This window comes from Rhinopithecus bieti, unplaced genomic scaffold, assembly GCF_001698545.2.
Source record: "Rhinopithecus bieti isolate Rb0 unplaced genomic scaffold, ASM169854v2 scaffold_1467, whole genome shotgun sequence".
NCBI lineage: Eukaryota > Metazoa > Chordata > Mammalia > Primates > Cercopithecidae > Rhinopithecus > Rhinopithecus bieti.
In genome coordinates this window covers 1,003,355-1,019,574 of record NW_016803692.1, presented here as the reverse complement: position 1 = coordinate 1,019,574, position 16,220 = coordinate 1,003,355, and positions in this window count along the sequence as shown.

Genomic DNA, 16,220 nt, shown 5'->3' with positions numbered 1-16,220 from the left:
CCCTCTCAGCTATTACTTTGAGTTACTCTTACAGTGAATCCTACAAGACAAGGCAACATAATCAAGATATACACGTTAATTAAATATATTATAAGTATATGTCAAATATATATTTTTATATTTATTTTATAAATATGATATAAAATATATTATAAAATGTAATTTAAAATATAGTTTATGACTTTTCATTCATAATCTTTACCATCTGAAACATTTAAATACTTCTCTGTTTAAAAATATCTGTGCTATGCATTATCGTAAGCCCTGGGATTTCACTGGAGAATATTACAGTTAAGGTACTCTTATGAAATTTACATTGTAGTGGCAGTAATGGATTAAATAAAATAGTAAACAAATAACATTAGATTGTGATACATGCTAAACAGAAAGGATAATGTGATAGCAAGGCTGGGCAGGAGCATTGTTAGGCAAGAGCTCTCCAAAGAGTTGGTATCTGAACTGAAACCTAAATGATGAGAAACAGCCAAAGAGCTGTATCTGAACTCAAACCTAAGTGATGAGAAGGAGCCAAAGAGTTGGTATCTGAACTCAAACCTAAATGATGAGAAGATACACCGAAAGAGCATTTAGGCTAAAGGAACAGCAAGTGCAAAGTCTCTGATGAGGCAATAACCTTGTGTTTAGAGGTGAGAAGATCACTGCGGTTGGTGCTCAGTAGAAAGGGGAGCAGGAGACATTATTCAGAGATGAGGTTGGGAAGCAGGCAGTGACCATACCATGCAGAACTATATAGGGCATGAGGAGAATACTGAATTTTATTTTTAGTATGATGGGAGACCTAAGAGGTTCCATTGTAGGTCATTAAATTTTTGACTAACCAAACTATAACAAATATCTCTTTCACATGTTCTCTGATTATACCTTATTATACTTTAATTCAAACACCCATTATACCTTGCCTGGACTACTGATCTCTACACTGGTTTCTCTGAGTACAGGGCAGTTCCTACATGAGCTTATATTATTGTCAGATTTTCTTTAAATAAAACAAATGTGATCAAATTGTACACTACTTACAAATCTGTGAACTGTCCAAATGTTTACCCAATTTGCAATCTTTTGTTTTTGTCTGCTACTTGACATGTTGGATATTATCCAAGGGCAAAATACGTTCCCATGGGTGTCAGCTGACTTTGATGACATCACAAAAAAAGTTAAATAATGTGACAGAGAGAGAGCATTTTTAAGCTTTAAACTTTACATAGTAACATCAAACATTACAGCTAAGTATTTATTTTTAAAAGTACAATGGCTTACAGTTTAGAATGTCTTCTGCCAAAGTTAAAACCAAAATTTATATAAATTCCATGGTATTTATAAAAACTGACATGGTATGCCAGCACCATGATTATGATAATTTGTCATTGGTATGGAAACACTTCTTAGCAATGCTCTTGCTTATGTCTACAATGTACATGCAGATGCATACTCATGTCTTCAGTTGACTTTGGCAAGCTATTTATTTAATATACATAAGTGTTTAATTTGATGTATTTTAACAAATATATACACTTGTGTGACACCAAACCAATCAAGAACACTTCCATCACCACAGAAAGTTTCCTAGTACCCCTTCCCAGTCAGTCCTTCCAACCCAACCATCCCAGGCAACTGCTAATGTGCTGTTGTCTCTACAGATAAGATTTGTCCATTCTAGAATTTCATTTACATAAAATCATGCAGTATATTTGTGTGCAGGCAGTGTACGTGCATAGGTATAAATTCTTTTGCTCAGCATCATGCTTTTTGACTTCATCCATATTGTTGTATGTGTTGGTAATTTGTTCTTTTTTATTTCTGAGTAATATGGTTAATTGGTTTAACCATTCACATGAAAATGAACACTTGCACGTTTCCAGTTTGGAGCTAATAATAATAAGAAGCTACTATAAACATTTTTGTACAAGTTTTGTGTGGATATATATTTCTATTTCTATTGGATAAATGCCTAAGATTGAATTGTTGTGTTAAATGAATGTGCTTAAGAAATTGGCAAATTATATTTCAAAGTAGTTGTACCACTTTACATTCCCATCAGCAATGTATGACAATTACAGTTGTTCCTCATTCTTGCCATTCAAGTACATATATAGTGATATATCCTATGATTTTAATGTTCATTTTCCTGATGACTAAGGAAGTTGAGCATTATTTCATGTGTTTCCTGATGTTTTGTGTATCTTGTTTGAAGTATTTGACTATTTTAATTGGATTACGTTTCTTGAGTTTTAAGAGGTTTTCTATTTATGTATTCTGTATGTAAGTTATTTAGCAGCTGTATGAATTGGAAATATATTCTTAGTACCTTGCCTTTCCGTTTTCTTAATTGTTTCTTTTGAGGAGATATTTCTAGTTTTGATAAAGTCCAATTTATTAATTTTTTAAGTTCATACTTTTAGTGCCCTATGAAATCTTTCATCTCAATATGGTGAAGATTTTCTCCTATGGTATCTTCTAGAACTTTTACAGTTTTCAGTTTTATGTTTAGATATATAATGTTTCAAGTTACATTATTATTTATTCTATCCAATTTGTATTTAATTTTTTTTTTTTTTTTTTTTTTTAATTTTTTTTTAATTTTTTTTTTTTTTTTTTTTTTGAGACGGAGTCTCGCTCTGTCTCCCGGGCTGGAGTGCAGCGGCCGGATCTCAGCTTACTGCAAGCTCCGCCTCCCGGGTTTACGCCATTCTCCTGCCTCAGCCTCTGGAGTAGCTGGGACTACAGGCGCCCGCCACCTCCCCGGCTAGTTTTTTTTTGTATTTTAGTAGAGACGGGGTTTCACCGTGTTAGCCAGGATGGTCTCGATCTCCTGACCTCGTGATCCGCCCGTCTCGGCCTCCCAAAGTGCTGGGATTACAGGCTTGAGCCACCGCGCCCGGCAATTTTCTTTTTTATTTCTAACTCCCTAAGGTGGAATTTCAGATCACTGATTTTAAAACTTTCTTTTTATTCTAATATGTATATCTAAATCTATAAATTTCCCTCAGAGCACTGTTTTAACTACTATAGATTTCCTTTTAAGTACACTTTAGATGAAAAAATTTGATATATTGCGTTTTTGTAATCATTTAGTCTAATTCCCCTTTTAATTGCCTACTTGATCCACAGATGATTTAGAAGCATGTTACTTAATTTCCAAGTATTTGGAGATTTTCTAGATATCTTTTTGTTATTACTATCTAATTTAATTCCATTATGGTCAGCAAACATACTCTGCATGATTTTAATCACTTTAAACATGTAAAGACTTGTTTTATATCCCAAAATACAAAAGATTAGCACTTTAAAAGCATTCTCACGGTACTGTTATTGGGTGCAATATTCTACAAATGTCAATGAGGTCAGGTTGGTTGATATTGTTTTTCAAGATTTCTACACACTGCTTTTTTGTCTGCTGGTTCTATCAATTGCTGAGAGAAGAAAGCTGAGACAACCAATGATTATTGTGGATTTAGTCTATTTTCTCTTCAGTCTTATCAGATTTGTATTTTGAAACTGTTATTTAAAGGTATACATATATAAGGTTGTCATATCTTCTCAATGAGCTGAGGTTTTTAAACATCCCTCTAAAGTTCTGCTAATATTTGTTTCAAAGTCTATGTTGTCTGATATGAATAAAGCCACTCCAAATTTCTTATATTATTTGCATGATTTGCATAGTATAACTTTTTATTATTTTTCCTTTATGTTTCCTGTATATTACTTATAAGTAATATTTACCCATTCCTTAATTTTTCATTCAATCTTTGCCTTTTAGTAGATATGTTTGGTCTATTTATGTAATATAATGTTTTATATAGCTGGATCTAATTCCACTATGTTGCTGTTGGTTCTCTATCCCATCTGTATTTTCTTCCTTTTTTTCTTTAAGAAAAAAACTTTTTAAGAAAACTTTTCTTTTAGTATTTTGTCTCCTCTTTCAATTTATTAGCTACATAGCTATATGTCTTTTTTTAGTTGTTGCTCTATTTTCACAATATTATTAAATTATCACAATCTACCTTCAAATAATATACTTTATGAAAATTTAAGACAGTACAGCTCTATTTTCAACTTACTCTATTTTCTTATCACACATTTTACTTCTATACTTGTTTTAGACTAACAAATTTAGATCAATACATTCTTTTATTAAAATTTTAATGGAAAACTTTTATATGTATTGGTATATTTATATTTCTCATTCTTTTCATTTCTTTATGTAAATTTGAGTTTTATCTTGTATCATTTTCCTTCTAAATATTCCTTTAACACTTCTTATCAAGACATATTCTAGCAATAAATTATTTCAGCTTTTGTTTATCTCAAAAAATACAGTCTGTATTTTTTAAAGATATTTTTGCTTGATAAAGAATCTAAGCTGTTGTTTTTTTGTTTTGTTTTGCTGATGTTGTTGTTTCCCCCCCACATTTTAAAGATGTTCCTTTGTCTTTTGGTTTGCATTGTTTCTGGTCATTTATGTCTTTGTTTGCTTGTGTACAACATCTTTTCTTTTTCTCAGTATGGCTGCTCTGAGATTTTTTCTTTATAATTGATTTTCAATGAGTTTATTATGACATGTCTTAATATAATTTTCTTGCTTATATTATTTGAATTTTGTTGAGCTTCTTGGATATTTGTGGTTCTTTTTAAATCAACACAGAAAAAAATCCAGTCATTATTTTCTTAAATGTTATTTCTGCTGTGCTCTCTACCTTTTCTGGGACTCCAATTAGAGATATGCAAAATTCCTTGACATTGTCCACAGGTCTGAAAGGCAATATTAATTTTTTTACAGGCTTTTCTTCTTTCTATGCTTCAGTTTTGATAGTTTCTACTGTCCTATATTCAACTTCACTGATGTTTTCTTAAGCAATCTGCTCTTAGATCCATCAAGTGAATTTTTCATTTTGGATAATGTACTTTTTTTAATCTCTAGATGATCAATTTCTTTAACAGTTTCCATTTCACTGCTTATTGTGTTCATGTTTTCTTTAAATTCTTGACAAATTTATAATACATATTTTAATTTCCTTATCTCCTAATTCTATCATGGCTGTCATTTCTGAATCTGTTTCTACTGTTATGGTTCACATTTTCCTGCTTTTTTATATGGCATATATTTTTTGGTTGGAGCTAAATATTGTGAATGTTATAGTATTCAATATCTGAATTTTGTTGTTTTCCTTTGAAAATGTTAATCTTTGATCTGGAAGGCAGATAATTTACTTGCAGATCAGCTTGTTCCTGTGGAGGTTTTTCTTGCTATTTTTGTTGTTAGGACAGGTCTAGAGAAGTCTTTACTCAATTTTTTCTTACTCCTAGGCCATGGGCTGTCTGGGATCTTTATCAAATACCCTGGGTGTTCCATGAAGTCTTTCTTCACTGGCTAGAGAACATTTGGGTCTCTGCCCTGTTGCGGGAAGTCAGGGACCCTGAACGGAGGGACCTTCTGAAGCCATGACAGAAGAACATAAATTGTGAAGATTTCATGGACATTTATCTCTTCCCCAATCAATACTCTTATAATTTCCTATGCCTGTCTTTACTTTAATCTCTTAATCCCGTCATCTTCGTTAGCTGAGGATGATGTATGTTCCCTCAGGACCCTGTGATGATTGCGTTAACTACACAAATTGTTCGTAAATCATGTGTGTTTGAACAACATGAAATCTGGGCACCTCGTAAAAAGAACAGGATAACAACGATGCTCAGGGAACAAGGGAGATAACCATTAGGTCTGACTGCCTGGGAGCCAGGCAGGACAGAGCAATATTTCTCTTATTGCCAAAAATGGGTAAGAGAAATATCACTGAATTCTTTCCCCAGTAAGGAATATTAATAATTAACAGCCCTGGGAAAACAATGCATTCCCAGAGGGGAGTGGGGGGCCTCTAAAATGGTCGTTCTGGGGGTATCTGCCTTATGCAGTTACAGATAAGGGATGAAACACACCCTGGCCTCCTGCAGCACCCCCAGGCTTGCTAGGATTAGGAAACTCCAGCCTGGCGAATTCTAGTCAGACTGGTTCTCTGCTCTTAAACCCTGTTAAGATGTTTATCAATGACAATTGATAAACCCGTGCACAGCAGGACATGGAACTTCATTAGTAATTCTAGTTTTGCCCTGACCTTCTGATCTCGCCCTGACCTTCTGCCTTCTGATCTTTTGTTGCCCTTGAAGCATGTGATCCCTGTGACCCACACCCTATTCCTACACTCCCTCCCCTTTGAAAATTGCTAATAAAAACTTGCTGGTTTTACGGCTCAGTGGGTGTCATGGAACCTGCCAACATGTGATGTCTCCCCCGGACACCCAGCTTTAAAATTTCTCTCTTTTGTACTCTTTCCCTTTATTTCTCAGAGTTGCCAACACTTAGGGAAAATAGAAAAGAACCTACATTGGAACATCAGGGGCTGGTTCCCCCGATACTGCCCTGCATGAGCACTAGTATTTGTTCAGTTTATAGTTCCTTAGTAGTTGTTCTTCCTCAGTAGTTGCTCTTTGCCAAGCCTTGAATAGTCCTACCCTATATACCTGCAACTTACTATTCAGCCCAAAACTTCAGGGGACCCCAAACAGAGTTTTTAACTCTTTGCATAGTTCACACCTTGGTGGTACTCCATCCTACAAATTCTGGCAGCTTCAGCTTCCACTAACTCTATTATCTGTCTCCAGTTCAGCAAGACTACTGGATTCCTCTTGGATTCCTTTTCCTTTACTGGGTTCTAGTAAATGCTTCCAAGAAGAAAACAAGGTGATCATAGGCCTCGCCTTGTTTGTTTTCCACTTCTTATGGATCTTGTACACTTCTTGTTTTCTAATAACTGAAAACAGTTTTTTCCTACATGTGTCTACTTTTCTAGTTGTTTATTCATTGTTTATGGCAGAAGGCCTGGTCCAGTAATAGTTGCTACATTATGGCTTGAAGCAGAAGTTCATGCATAGAAAAAAAATAATAAATATAACTCTAAAATCGTGTCTCACAACCAAACAATAATGCTTAATCCCAATTAAAAATGCTCCAAGAAAGTGTGGGCTGGGCCTAAGATAAGTTGGATGGTGGGTTGTGAGTAATCACCAGAACAACTGCTGCATTCTACCCTATTTTCTCATACTCAATGAAAGATAGAGTATCAGTGAGAGAGGGCAATGTTACAGTATGCATAAATATGAATCTAGTTTTTACTTTACCCAAGACATAACTCACAATCAATTATAAACATCGGTGTGTCCAAATATTAAGTGTTAAAAAACACCATTTATTTAAAGGTAAAAACCCCAGCCATAAAACTTAAAATACATAACTCTCAATATTTCATGTCAAACTATGTCTCCAGCCTTAACTCTCTCTAGTCAATCTTATCCACACCATATTTCAGCCTCCGTGAATTGTACATCATTCCTAGAATGCATCATGCCTTGCTCAACTCATTTCTATCCTACTTTCAAGAACCCTCTAGCTTTTAATTAATAATTATTCTAGCATTAAAATATTCATTGAGTGCTTTCTATGTGGCAGATACTCTTAAAACTCTTCACATGTATTAACCCATTTAAAACTTACAATAACATTTTATCCTAACTTTAAAGATAAGGAAATTAAAGCTTAGAGAATTTTGAAACTAGCTCAGGGTTACACAGTAAGAGGGAAGCAGGAGTATAAACCCAAACTTGTATGACTCCAGAGCATGCACTTTTAAATACTATATTTCTTTTTCTTAAATTTGTGTTAGATGTTAGAATTACCCAAGGAATTTTCGAGAATCTCCACACAAGTCAAATGAGAATTTCTGGGAGTATGACTCAGTGAACATCTCCTAAAATCCCATAGGTAATACCAGTTTGCAGCCAAATTTGAGAATCAGTGTACCACCCTGCATTTTTCAGTTCATATGAATTTGGTATTGGTCAATGAGAGGTCAAGGAAGTGGCCAAAATCTATTTTATCATACTGGAATTTAGCATTTACCAAACGATTACTGATTATACTATGTAGAGTGGGCATTGGGGAGATAGAAATTGATTGCTCAAAACAGCCTCAAACCCAAGCACCAGGCAACTGTTGGGTAATTGAATATCAAAAGTCTACTATTAGAGCAATAATAAAACATGCCTCACTTGTTATTGTGGTTGGCTGATTCTGTCTAAATTACTGTTCCCTAGGCATTGCAGAATACCATAAAGTAAATAAGAAACATTACGAAATTGCTTTGTAAGTATAAGTACAGAACATAATACTGTTATATTGTTAAGTACAACCACTGAAGACCGCATGCTGTTAATAACCTTTGAGGGATAGGGTGGAATATGGACTCATGCTCATGTCAGAGAAATTTACATTCACCTATCCATAGTTACTGAGGAACACAGCATTTGTGTATCAGGTGAGTACATGATTCTTTCAAATCTAGTGTCCTGTCTCCAAGAATAGCCTATGCCCAGTGATTGAGCAGAACTCAACACACAGCAACCCCCACTGTCATATACATATTATGTTTCTGGAAACTTGCTTAGAATAGAATTCTTTCTGGTCCCAGTAGGAAATCAGCTTTAGGATTAGAAATAATGAAATTCAATTAACTCTTTAAATTGGTTTGTATATTTACAAATACTAATGTATCTAAACTCTGCCTGTGTGTAACCCCTGATCAAATTCTGAGCTACATAGGTTTGCTTAATATTACTAGTACTCAACCAAGATTGCACTTTATAAAATCACAGGTAAGGAGATACTTTTCTTATAGAAAGTAAAATTGCTTTTGAGGAATTTTTTTTATTTTTTTTTTTGTGTGTGAAAAAAACATATACTTATGTTCAATAGTAGAACAGAATACTTAAAACAAATGCACTTTATCAATGTTCATTTAATATTCTGTTTCCCAATTGGAGGACATATCATCTGTCAGGCTAGGGTAGGCTATGTTGCAGTAATAAATATGGTGGTTTAAGGCAATACTTTATTTCTTAAACACACTACCAGCCATTGGAGATCTCCACTGCAGTCGTCAGGTTATCATAGTCCACAAGGATTTGAGCTGATGGAGGGGCTTCTGAAAGGTGCTGGTAGCCATACAAAAGGAAAGAGACCATGCAAAAGGATAGTTAACCACTCCCTGGCTTTTAAGTTTCCTCCCAGAAGTCGATTTCTGTTTCTATGTCTTTGGCCAAAGGAAGCAAGAAAATACAAACATTCCATGTGTCCAAAAAAGAGAATCAGAAAAAAAAAAAAACTGATAAACAGAACTGATGACTGCCACAATCTGCCCTTCTGATTACCAAATATTTTGTTCATTCTCATTCTTGCATGCAAAACATATTTAACTCAATCCAACAGAAACAAGCCAAAAATTTCAAGATTACAACATCAAGCTCAAAGCCTATGATCTCAACATATTGTACAGTGGTTTCTTCATCATTCATCATCACTCCATTCAGAAAGGAGAAAGTGGGGAACACACAGGAGATGCTGGTCCATGACAGGTCTAAAGTTCCTGACAGATATTGTGAGAATTGCTATCTTAGAGGTGAGGAATAGTCCTTGATTAGGCCTTGATTTCCTCCTTGTACGTTGTTCTCTGTGGTCCTTGGCCTTGTCTGTTGGAATATTGTTTCTTTTCCATTATACTTTTTGGCCACATATAAAATGGGTATCAGGAAATATGTTCTCCTTGGGAGCTTAGCAACTTTCTCAGCCTACTTCTTCCCCATGGACAATAACTGTTATTGTCTGCAAAAGCTGCTAACTCCAAAGATCATGTTAAGTCTTTTTTGTAGGCTTATGATTTCTTTGGCAGTGCAAAATTTTAAAAAACTTAGTAAGCCTCTTATCTGTTCTCTTTCAGTAATTTTCACATACCGAAAACTATACCTGTAGCTGTTTTATGACAGAAGTCCTATATTTGCTATATTGCTTTGGTTTCTTGACATTCCCCACAGTTCTTGTCTTTATTGCTGGCACTATCAGTTTTTGAATATCAATTTTCTCCGGGAGATCCACAACTTAGATCTCCTTTCTCCTAGCCTTTTTGTCTGATTGAAAGTACTCTCTAGGTGTCAAGTTGATCCATCTAATGGTTTTAACCATAGGTATCCCTTGCAACAATTACACTAATTTCCCATTTTTATCTTTTACTGTTTGAATGAGAAGCAGTCATACAAGTCCCTGAGTTCTTTTATTTTTTTATTTTTTTATTCCTTTTGGTTCCTGCTTGTAAATATACCATATCTTTCAGAAAAACATCGTCTTTCTTGCAGTGCCTTGCCAAACACACCCAATAGCAACAAATACACGCTAGTCAGTCCCACATATTTTAGGTTTTGTTTGTGCAACACCCAAAATTCTAGGTGCCAATTCTTATGTCAGTCAGGGTAGGATAGGTTATGCTACAGTAACAAATACTCCCAGATCTCAGTGGCTAAAACAAAGAGAAAGGGGAATTTTTCCTTTGCATGTTATATGGCCATTGCAAATTGTCAGGGATAGCCCATCCATTGCTGTCATTCAGGGTCCCAAGAAGATGAAACAATCACTATCTCAGAAGTTGCTGGCCACCATGCACGGCTTAAAGAGAGAGGATGCTCAATTATATATCAGCTTTTAAAGCATCCACTCAGAAGTAACATGTATCACATAGGCCACTGCAAGCCATGTGACCACATATCACTTCAAGAGAGTTGGGAATGAAACCTTACCATATGCCCAGAAAGGTAACTGGATACCCTTAATAAACAGCACTGAAAATCACAGGAAATAATTTAAATAGAAAGACTTAGTGATTTAATAAGTGATAAAGTAACCCAGCAAATCAAAGAAAGAAATTTCTTACCTATCATCACTGACTCACACACAGAGAGTTCTTGGATTATAAGTATTACACAAAACCAAGAAAATGTAAAGGTACAGCCTCCTAACAGTTTCTGCTCAAAGGAGGTAAATCAAATCAATATTCCATTTTAACAAAATAAATTTTTCATTCTCACATCTGCTAATTACCAGAGGAGACAGTTTACTCTGAATAAGTTTATCAGATGAAATGATTTCGATTTTAGATATTTCTTTTTCTTATATTCGTTCCAAATATTCTATCTCAGCAGGCTCTATAGCCTCCTGAAATAATGTAAGCTAAAGAAAAAAAAATTGAAGTTGAGCTTAGCACAGAAGAGAAATTAGTGCTTTGCTTAGGCATAACCTTGAGCAAGTCACTTATTACTTGCTAAGCCTTCCTATTCATAAACGTTTGACACACACATATACAGCAGGGATGCTGGAAGGGTTAGTGAGATAACATTTGAGAAGTGCCCTGAACTCCTAAACACCAAGTGTTAGAGCCCGTATGAGAGATCATTTTTTTTCGAGTAAGACTCAATAAATTAATCTCTTGTCCCTCACTAAAAATATTAACAGGAGCTACAAAATGCCACAGTTTAGCAGAATTAGCAGATTGTTTCTTAACATACCTCAACCGCATAATCAGTACAATTATGTTCCATTATCCAGCCTTTCCTCAAGCTGTTCAGTACCTAAAAGCTCTTCAAGCTTTACTATTCAAAAACTGAATATGGGCCATCAATTTTTCCTTCTGTGCTGCTTCCAGTTACATCAGCCTGAAGAGATCTTCAAAGAAGTAGTTATTCACATGACACTCATTCTCATCAATAACTCATTGCCACCCATAGTCTGCAAGGACAACTGGACTGTGTTTATAGGACTCCAAACAAAAGGGGACAAGATAAGGGAGATATGCCACAGAACTTCATAAGGAATATCAGTGCCCATTTGCCTTCACCTTAAATTTTCATCCCTCAGTTTGATTGCCCACTCACTGTATTCTCCTTGATTCTTTTTCTTAATGCCTCATTCTGTCACACTTGCCTTAGCGCCTGGAGTAACTATCTAATTAAGATCTTATTCATTAATCATACACCAATATATTCACAACTGCAATTCTTTTTTTTGTTTAAAAAGTAATTTTTTCCTCAAGCTGTTAGGATTAAATTAGGGAAAATTTTACAATTTCATGTGATTACTCAAACTCTGAGCCTTCTAATACCAAGTATAATAGAAATTCTTATTATGTGATTTGGTTATGGAATATGGTATGTGGCTAACCAATCATCCATCATAATATTAATATATAATACCTAGCAATGAGTTACTAATGTAGAAAGCCTAAAAATATGATCAAATGTTTTTTCATGTCAAAATTAATAATAGAATTTTTTTCATTGAAATGTAGTTTATAATGTATCTCAAGATTATCTTTATGAAGCTATCACTACATCATAGATGGACATGGCAGATCAATTTTGTTAGTGGCTCCAATTAATGAATTTCCTATATCAATACGTTTTTCTTGTAATTTTCTAGTCTCCTCCTACTCTGGCTCTGGGTGAAGCCGTGTGACTTACCTTGACCAAATAAACAGTAATGAACTTGACACCAGCAGAGGCTTGAAAAAGTTCTTGCACATTTTTGCTTCCTCTTGCTCTCTGCCTTCACTATGTGAATGTTTCAAGGTTAGCCTGCTGGGGGATGGGACATGTGGAGCAGAGCAGAGTCAAATCAATTTTCCCAGCTCAGGCCTCAGACATGTTAGAGAACATATCACCTAGCTGACCTGGCAGAAGACAGCCAATTCAAATCAGCAGATCTACCAGTCAACACACAGATACTTGAGTAAAAATAAATATTTACTGTTGTATGCCACATAGGCTTTGAGGTTGTTTGTTATACAGCATTTCTGTTGCAATAGATAACTAATACATTGAAATATCATTTAATAGAGATTTGAGGTTAACAGAATGCCAGACAATAGAGTTCGCAATGCCCCAAATTAGTCTTGAAATCTGTCACTACAAAATTCTCCTGTGCAGTTACATGGTAACACATTATGAAACTTCTGGGGAAAAAAATATTAATTTGGAACGTTCTTTAAATGACATTTTACCATATTGAGCAGACAAACATTGCTTCAGAAATCATTTAACTCACTTCTTTTTTTTCTCCTAAACAAATAGAAATATGTGCAGCCAGGAAGACGATTTGAAAGAATGGAAAGAACCTCAATGCAAAATTGTCAAAATTAAATGCTGATGGTAGCTATACCTTCAAACCATTGTACTTCAGCTAAGAACCTGCACCCTGAATCTGGCCAGAAATGAGACAACAGTAAAGTGGTTCCTAGGAATCTTCGGACAGCCTTCCTGAGACTGAAGAGTGTATGCACCACCCCATTTTAGAGATGGTTGACTACACTCTGTCTCGTACTGGGGCTCCTTACACAACGGGATTCCACACAGTGGTTAGAATCATTGTCTATCAGAAGCTCTAAATAAAACATTCCAACACCAAATTACCAAACATTCAATGGTTATCTATGGAGTGCAAGGTACCAAACAAGTTTAGCATCCTGCCAAACCACATTAATGACTTGAATTTGGTAGTAGTCAACTTTTCTTCGACTTTGAACTGTAAATGTCTTTAAACTTGAGCTATTACCCCAGAAATTTAGGTATCTCAAATATCTCCTTAACCAGGAGCTATAATGATTTGGAAGTTTATTTCTTTTGAAACTAAGATAAATGATGTAATTGCTCTGTCATTCTCATTCACATGGTAATGAAGCTCCCACTCAAGAATCTTAAAAGTCCCCTCTACTCACTGGCTCTACTGACAATCTTACATTAAAGTTTATTCTCCTCTGAACAATTCACTGATATAAGCTTACTTATCCCTGTGAAGAAGTCAGTATTACTACCTTTACTTTATATTCTGAGGACCCAAGACCAATATCATAAAGTACTTCTTACCCCTGAAACAAAGTAAAAGCAACACCAAGAAAGACATTTGGACCTTTCAACTCCCAGCCATGAACAACATGATGTTGTTCACTGATGAGAAAACAGTACAACAAATAATACCAATATGCCATTCTTAAGTGGAAAGAAGGCATTATTTCTGTATTAGAGGTACATAGCTGATAAACAATTGTGATCAGCCCCCCAGTTGATTATTTCTACATTTTTTAATTTTCAAGAAAACCTATTTTTTCCTGCTCCTCTCTTCTTTCCCTATTTCTCCTGTAGCCAGCTCTTTCTCCAATAGTATCAGACAGTAATAAGAGTTCCAACTGTAATTCAGAACTTTAGATAAGGAAATTAATTACTGAAGAATCTACTCAAATGGGTCCCACCACTTCATTTCAAGCTTTGGAAAGAAATACTCAAAAGACTATGGAGAAACTGTGTAATAATTTTATTCTAAAGATTAACTGCCTAAACTTCACTGATTCTGGACATCTTAAATCATTTTCGAGATAATTTAGAGATTTAGGGATAAATCAAATCATTTTAAAGAATAACGTGAATTATATAATACACAAATTTTGAATGTGTAAATTAACATGCCTTCTTTTTGGGAAAAGTTAATGCATAAAATAAAGATGAAAAGTGAAGAAGAACAATATTTAAGGAACTTTTCATGTATGCCCATATGAATTCATCACATGTTTGTGAGGCGCTGTGATTTTACTGTTCTTACCAAAAAAGTTTTATATATGCTCATTTTAAAATTAAACCATTTGATTATGTTTTAGATGTTCTTTCAATATGGCATCTTCTTTTGGGGAAAGATTTGACATATAACATGCAACTCTAACTTTTATCAATATATCCCAAGAAAAATTCCCTGTCACGTGCTGATGGTGATTGTATTTTATTTTCCAAATAGCATTCTTCTACTATAATGGAAAACATAGGTACTACTGTGCTTTGAATTATCTTGGTGGTTCATTTGATGTAAAATATTTTTTTTTAATTTTAATTTTGTGAGTACATAGTAGGCATATATACATTTATGGATTACGTGGATATTTTGATACAGACATACAATGTGTAATAATCACATCAGGGTAAATGGGATATGTATTCCCTCAAACGTTTATCTTTTGTGTTACAAACAATCCATTGTGTTGAGTGAAATAAGCCAGGCACAGAAAGACAAAATTCACATGTTCTCACTTATTTGTGGGAGCTAAAAATTAAAACAATTGAACTCATGAAGATAGAGAGTGGAAGGATGGTTACCAGAGGCTGGGAAGACAAGCTTTAATTCTTAACCATCTTCAAACACAACTCAAGCTTTCCAACCTCATCAGGGGTTTGCATTCCAAACCTGCCATGTCTTGGAGCATCCCCAAACTTATCACAATTTCACGAGTGATTTGTCCTACTGATAAGTTCTCCCTGATTAGAACAATCCACAGTGGAGTAATTTGGGAACTAGATGCTTGTTCTAATTATTTGGAATACATTTTTTGCTCAATAGCAATAGGAGCATTGGAACTTCTTGAAGGTTTTTATGATTAAGATCAATTCAGAAATCATAATTTGTGCCCCTTCCCCCAACAACTGGAACACAGCCCAGCCACTCCCCAAACCAGGCTTTCTAAAGACACAACATGCATTTTGATTTTGTTTTTCAGAGCATGTTCCCAATTTTCACTTTCAATAGGAATATTTTTAGAGATCATTGAAAGCAAAATGTCTTGAAAATGTCTTCAAAACTTCTCTAAGTTTCTTTCCAAATGTCATGATTTTTGGAAAAGACCACACCAAGTGGTAAAGAGATGGACAAGACTGCAAACACTTCTAAAATCTCTTTGGAGATATTCCATGTACCGCATTATATATGAACTGAGAAATGAAACATCTGTGACTAATACAAAATTGAGTCTGTCTTAAATTATAATTAACAGCAATGAGAAAATGTTGCCTGTTCACTTCTTCAGAGAATCAAGTCATCTTTTACCATTAAAAGCTTGAGTCGATGATTATTATTTGTGTAATTGCTCTGCCCAGTGCTTTTCCACATTGCAAGTCAAGACTCACAACAGAATAAGAACAATGAGGACTCTTACCACAACATAATAGGGTCCTCAAAAATTAGTTTTCAGAAGACTTTCAGCCCTCCACAATATTTAATCTGTAAGACCTCTTTTTGGCCCCATATCAAATATTCATCTTTTTCTTTGCACCAAATACCGTGTTGGTAGAACTTAAGCTTTTAGCTTTAGAAAATATATAGTACTAATTTTCTCCTGAAAAAAAATTCCAAGAGAATATAACAAAGGAGAAGAGAATAAATTAAGTTTCTTTAGGGACCATGCTGAAGCCTCTAGATTGTGCTCATGGAAGAGAACGCGTACCCCTAGTACATC